Source organism: Nyctereutes procyonoides, unplaced genomic scaffold, assembly GCF_905146905.1.
Source record: "Nyctereutes procyonoides isolate TBG_1078 unplaced genomic scaffold, NYPRO_anot_genome, whole genome shotgun sequence".
Taxonomy (NCBI): domain Eukaryota; kingdom Metazoa; phylum Chordata; class Mammalia; order Carnivora; family Canidae; genus Nyctereutes; species Nyctereutes procyonoides.
The window spans coordinates 37,631,077-37,638,000 of record NW_026575049.1 but is presented as its reverse complement, the minus strand read 5'-3'; the positions used below and the strand labels follow the sequence as shown (position 1 = coordinate 37,638,000).

The window sequence follows — 6,924 nt, the reverse complement described above, 5'->3', positions numbered from 1 at the left end:
GGAAGGAATAAAAATGAATTTGGAACAGAAAGGGGTAGGGATTCTTTTCCTGCTGTATTCTGCCTAAGGTACTTCCCCCCAAAATATGTTGAGAACAATGGTATAAAGGGAGAGAAAAGAGACTTCAAAAAACAGGGCAAATGAGCACAAGAGGAAGGGGAAAAAAAAAGAGATGCAACTTGCTCCCAGGGACTGGAGAAAATTAAAAAAGGAAGGTTGGAATCAGTGTTCCATTAGTCATCTTCTCCTTCATCTTCCTCTCTTTCCTCTCCCTCATCTTCATCTTCTTCACCTTCATCCTCATCTCCTTCTTCATCAATATCTTCCAATCCTTCTTCTTCTTCTTCTTCTTCTTCTTCTTCTTCTTCTTCTTCTTCTTCTTCTTCTTCTTCTTTTCTTCATCTTCATCTTCTTCTTCTCCTTCTCCTTCTTCATCATCCATATCAGGAACCAAGTAGTACTGTAATGGATTTGGCCAAATATCATCTTTGATGACCTCTCCTAACTCATCTGCGACCTCTCCTAACTCATCTGCACTGCATCAGAATGGTCAGTAAACCAGGTGATTTCAGTGGACTTTGACCATGGATCAGCACTTTCATTCAGATGAAATTCTTTGGAGAAAACTTTATTTTCAAAGTAAGGGTTTTCATCAAAATAAAAATCTATTCCATAACCTGATTTAATATCTTCAAATTCTGTCACTTCGACTCTTGTCAAATAATGCAGCGCCTCTTCATCCTCCTCCCCAAGCAGTGCAGACACTTGTGGATGGTTGACAAATGTTGTTGCCCCCAAATTGGGGATTATGGCAATCAATTCCGACCTCTTCTGAAAAAAATGGTTGGCAGAGTTTGTTATATTTCTGTTCTACTTTCAAAATCTCCTCACTGGCTTGTTCATTAAGTCTGTCTATTTCATTTTGTACTTCATCAATATGTTCAATTGCTCCTTGCTGTTCTTTTTGTCCCTTCAGCAAGTGCTGAGAGGTCGATGTCTCCTCCGGCTTGGAGGCCAGAGGCAGCCTTGGTTTCTTAGTTTGAGGTGCAAGCGAGGACTGGCACTTGGGGGCCAGGCTGTGAGGAAACTTCACAAAGTGGGAGAGGGGCACGTCAGGAAGAAGCTCCGATTACTCCTTAATAATTTTTGAACAAGGGGTCCTGCATCTTCATTTTGCATTGGGCTTCACAAGTTATGTGTCCAGTCCTGCTTCCTAGTCATCTTGCCTCCACATACTGCCTTCTGACCATTCTTTATTGCTCTTTACAGTTCATTTATTTTTTTAAATCTTCACTCTCCCCCTTATTATCTGCAAATCCTACACTTATTTTTTGTTTTACATTCAGACAAAGCAATATCACATGTGGGATCAAGGTAAGCACAGTAATCAAATTAGTAAAAAAAAAAAGTAGTCATATCAGTTTGACTTAATTTTGAAGTGATGTGGCCAAAATTGTGAGAATAACAATATGGATAGCAAAAAAATCAGACTTTACCATAATAAACCAAGATGTTGTGGAAACTGACAGGCTATGTGTAACATTTGGTTGTATTTTAGTTGACTTATACTCAGTTTTGAGAGCATGTATTATCTTGAGTCTTAAAAAAAAAATTAAGTACAGCAGCTTATCAATCCTCCAAGACTGCCTTGATATAGCTTGCTACTAAATTAAGTATCAAGAGTTTTGTTAGAAAATTAGGTCCTTTGTTTCTAGAACACAGGTAAGGTGAATGAGGAGAGAGCAAGTGGGATTGCCAAAAGCAAGAAGAAAACCAGATTTTTGTACTGCTTGCCTTTAGCACAGTAATTTTCCCTAATTGTGGTGTTACTGAGTCTCTGGAGGAAAAGAGAAACAGAGAATATGTCAAGCTGTGTAACTCTTCTCAAATAAATAGCCAGTGCTATCAATCTCCCCATTCGAGATGAACAGCTAGTGAATACTAATGGCTGTGAGACCCACATCATTGATCTTCATCAGGCGAGTCTATTATCCTTTGTGAAGTTCTCAGGACTAGCCAGGACACTGCCTCCCCTTGCAACCCACCCCTTCCTCTCTCTCTCTTGCCTGGAACTTTTATTTTAACTTTTAAGTCATTCTTCAAGGCAGTGACTTTGGTGGCAAAAGTCTAAATGTGGTAGGGAAATGGGATGGAAACCTGAGGACTTACTGCCTCCAGAAACAGTGGCCCGTGCTTCACTTCTTGACAAAGTTTGAGCTAAAAGCATACCAGATACTGCAAGTTTCTTTTTTTTTTTCAGCTTTGCTAATTTCATTTATTTTTTTAATAAATTAATTTTTTATTGGTGTTAAATTTATCAATATACAGAATAACACCCAGTGCTCATCCCGTCAAGTGTCCCCCTCAGTCTTACCCTGGCCCAGTATCTCAGTTTAATATGGTCCTCACACAATAATGTTTAGAAAAGTAGCTTTAGCAGTCAATACCATTTAGTATCCCAATCTTAAAAAAGAATGATTAAAAAAACTACAGGTGAATTTTATGTAAAAGTGTGAAATGAGTTTCCTCTCCTCTGGTTCTAGCTGCAGATTTCTTCTCTAGAAAATGAATTGACTTTGGAATGGCAGATTCAGATTTTCATCCTGGCAAGGCTGAGCAAATTTCAGAGGGTGGCAGGGACTGGGGGTCATTGGGAGAGACATCACCTTTCTGCCTCAACTCTGTCCTGCTTTAAGCTCTTCTGCTTGAAACTGATGATCCATGTAAGTGCCTGTTTGCTGTGTAAACATGACATTCTGCAAGTTCTTCAACCAGCTTGCTGCCCCAAGGCTATCCCATAGGGGAACTTTGGAGCCACTAGTAAGGTATGCTCAATTTTTTACTAATCTAAGTTTCAGTTTAACCTCTATAAATCTAGGATTCAAAATCCCTATCTTATATTTTCTGTGAAGACTGAATAGGGAACATTCATGGAAGCGTCTAGTACAAGTCTGGGACTGGTAGGATTCTCTCTGTTTTCTTTGCAATAAAATGACAATTATAAGACCAGGCACTGCAAGTCTGTGAAATCTGTGGATCTGACAGGCTGTCAATGTGTCATTAGGGGTGGATTTCCTATATAATCTGCAATGATCCCTTCATGATCCTAAAGGTATTATCAAATTTTATAAAAATATTGCCTAAATTCAGCATAGAATTCCTTCTCCACACAAAATATACTGTATATAATCACGTGTGTGTGTGTGTGTGTGTGTGTGTGTGTGTGTATGGTTTTCCCACATCTCTCTTATCATTGTGAACAGGAGTCACAGAACAACATTCCTTCTGCAGCTACAAGTGTGATGTCCCTGAAGATCCTTCAGTAGAAGGATTCAAGGCTTAAGAGCTTATATATTTTATGAGGAAAATGGCATTTGGAGGACCTGCTATATGTTAAGGCATAGTAACATATGAGGGAAACTACAAGGACTTTTTAAAGTAGTTTGATACCCATTAAAGTGATGATATCACACTGAGAGGCTAGACATTGGCATTTTGCATAGCTGAGAATTACAGAGCTGGATTTGTGAAATTAAATGCATTATCATCTCTTGTTCACTAAACCTTTTACCTCGAAATTGGGTTTATTTTCCTTAATAGATTGATGGAATGATATATTTTACCTAGGATACTAATGGAACATTTCATTGTGTGCCCACGGTCTTCAAGGGCTTTCTAACTTCTGTCCCCAACCCGTTGACATCTCCTTTCTTGGTTCCACCGTCTTACCCACTCAAGTCTAGGGCTGAAGGGCTTTTTTGTTTTTTTCAGTGAAGTATAGTTGACAATCTATATTAGTTTCAGATGTACAACATAGTGATTCAATAATTCTATCCATTACACGATGCTCACCACGAGTTTAATCGCCATCTGTCACCTAAAACACGATGACAATATCATTGACTATATTCCCTGTGCTATACTTTCCATCCTCGTGACTTATTTGTTTAACTGGAAGTATGGACCTCTTACTCCCCTTCAACTATTTGTCCCATCTCTCTCACTCACCTCCCCTCTGGCAACCACCACTTTGTTTCTGTGCATTTAGGAGTCTGTTTCTCTTTTCGTTGTTGTCGTTCATTTGTTCATTTGTATGTAGTCAGGCAGAGAAAGACAAATGCCATGTGATTTCACTTCTCTGGGAAATCCAGGGCTGAAATTCTTGATACTACACCTAAAGCAGCACTGCAAGTTCCCCCACCCTTTCTGTGCCCTGCACTGTGTCTGCTCTTAGCCTTTTCCGGATCCTGTGTCTTCTCTGCCACTACTTCCTGACCAGATATTTTCATAAATTCAAACAAGCATTCCCATGATTCTGGGAGAAGTTGTGTATGGAAGTGCATCTGTATTTTCGAGGTTCTGCACAAAAGGTGCCTGCAGTCAGGATGGTCTATGGCAGCGCTGGGTGGGGATGACTGTCCTGTGCTCTGTGGCTCTGTGTGCAGTGCTCTTTCCCTTCCCCTCTCCTCCCTCTAGAGGGTGTCCATCACCTCCACTGTCAGCAGTTTCCTGGTGCTGTTCCTTTGACATTTAATCACCACACACTACTTTCCCCCACTGTTCATCTATAGCTTCTGTCGTTGTTGGTTTCCAGTTCTGGATTTAAAGTTTATTAAGCTCACATCTCATTAGAAATTGCATCAGCAAATGCTTCCCTATCAAACAGGCTGCATTACAAACTCAACTTGCTTTTAATGATTGTGCTGAAAAATCTGGGAAAACACCATTCCCAACTTTTTGGCTGTATGCAGTATTTACGATACTAATTATATTGTCTTTCATTTTGTTGAGGGTCACAGAGACAAAAGCCATTAAGATACATTGGATCTGATATAACGTCTTTGCTCAAGATGGCAAGATTAATTAACATTACTTAATTAATGTATGGATTCCAATAAAATTGTGCCCCCTTCTTTTCTATTTCTGTCACCCTTCTCACCACATTTTAGGCTCATGTTTTATTCATTTACTTATTATTTCTATTCCCATAGCCTACTCCCCACCCACCCACCATGGCAAACTATTCTAAAGTGGGTGTTCGGTGAGATTCAGGTTGCTTTGCATCATTCTTGTAAATTATGTATAATTGTTTATGCATATAAATCTTAAACTAATGAAAAAAGCAAATTGATGTCAAAAGATTGATCTGATTCTCAATTCCCCCATCAGCATTCTTTTTTCCAGATCCAGCTATACTAGGAAGCATACAGCTGATCTGCTTCTTCCAGGTGCTGTGTAATGCTCCATCACTCCCAAACTGTACTTGCTGGCTCCGGCACTTGGGCACACAGTCTACCTCTACCTGCCAGCACCAATCCTGGGTTTCTAACAACACCTTAGACTGTCTTGTTCTCCACCGTCAGTCTGTAAAACCCTTAAGATATTTTCAAAGGAAAGTTCATTTTAGTTCACTTAAGATTTTAGAGTCCTCAAGGTCAAAACAGTGAACAGAACATTGGATTTTTAAAGATCAGTGAAAACAAGCAAGTCAGAGTACAGCCACGTAACCCTGACAATCACTTTTTATAGCGATCAGTCCTTACAGTGAGTTCACCAGTCCTTAACTGTGGCTGAATCCCATCCAGCCTCATGCAAAGAAAAGTTCTAAGCTATATTTGTTTTCTGCTTCTTTTTTTTTTTTTTTTCACTGAACTGCTTCTGGTGGGGTCTATGGCTGCCTTAGGAAGCTTCTTACTCTCCTGATCATCACTAGCATGTTTTTGTTTTACTTCTGTGCTCCCAGGCCTGTTCTGAGCAATGAGAGGTGTGGCTGGTCTTGCAAACCATCTTTCCAGTGGGGACACTTGCATAAGTAAAAGGAACACTATGCACAGTGAGGCTGGGTTCTTCTAAGCAGGACAGGACAGGGGTGGGGAGGGGCACTCTATTATTGAAAGACTGAAAAAAAAAAAAGAAAGAAAGAAAGGCTGATTTGAGCCCAGGCTTTACATATTGAACAACTTGGCTTGCAGTACCTTCCAGACCAAAATGCACACAGAGGAAAGAAAGTTCAGAGGTTGGGACAAAGTCGATCAGAGAAAAACTTGCGGCAGAGTCGGGGTGTCCCTCCCATTACACCACACAAGCACTTGCCAACTCACCTGTCTTATGTACACTTGGCACTTCCATCCTCCTTCCTTCCCAGATCCTGTAGCTGGGGGAAGCCAGGTCTTGCTGATACTGCGCTCCCCAGAGGAAGTGAGAACAAGCAGTTCCAGGAGATGCTCAGCTGTGGGTTCCCATGGACTTGGGCCTGGGAATGAGTGTGGTTGTGCTTGTTTCTGCATGTCCACATACCTAGTGGCTCTGCGTAGGACTGGGGGCAGGTTGGCTGAGGCATCCGGGGTGGCGCACAGTCCAGGGTGAAGCTGACGGCTTAGCAGATAATTTAATCTATCTCCAGCTGGACTTTCAGAAGAGTCACATATCTCTTCATTTCTTAGAATCTTATTCTCAAAACCCTATTCCTTTCTCATCATTTCATAAAAACAACTGGGACACGTTTCTAAAACAATGGATTCCCAATACATTATTCCTATCTGATTAATCAAGCTTCAGGTTTATCTAGATTTGTCATACCTTGGAAATACCCTCTATGGAAATACCCTCTATACTGATTAATCTCTGTCTTCCCAGACAGAAATGGCTTTCCTATCAAACTCCTCAAACAGTGCCTGCTTTTTTAAAAAAGTGGTTTCCAGATGCCTGCGTGGCTCAGCGGTTGAGCGTCTGCCTTTGGCTCAGGTCATGATTCTGGGGTCCCAGGATCAAGTCCCACATCCCACTCCCTGCAAGGAGCCTGCTTCTCCTTCTGCCTGTGTCTCTGCCTCTCTTTCTGTCTCTCATGAATAAATAAATAAAATCTTTAAAAATTTTTTAAAAGTGATTTCTTTATATCAAGAAAGGTCTTTGAATCAGCCCTCT

The 6,924-nt window shown here is 40.7% G+C and overlaps 1 pseudogene; it reads right to left on the bottom strand.

Annotated features, from left to right (window-relative positions):
* Positions 1 to 233: 233 nt before the first annotated feature.
* Positions 234 to 3,870, bottom strand: LOC129512164 (protein SET-like; annotated as a pseudogene).
* Between the last annotated feature and the right edge of the window lie 3,054 nt (positions 3,871 to 6,924).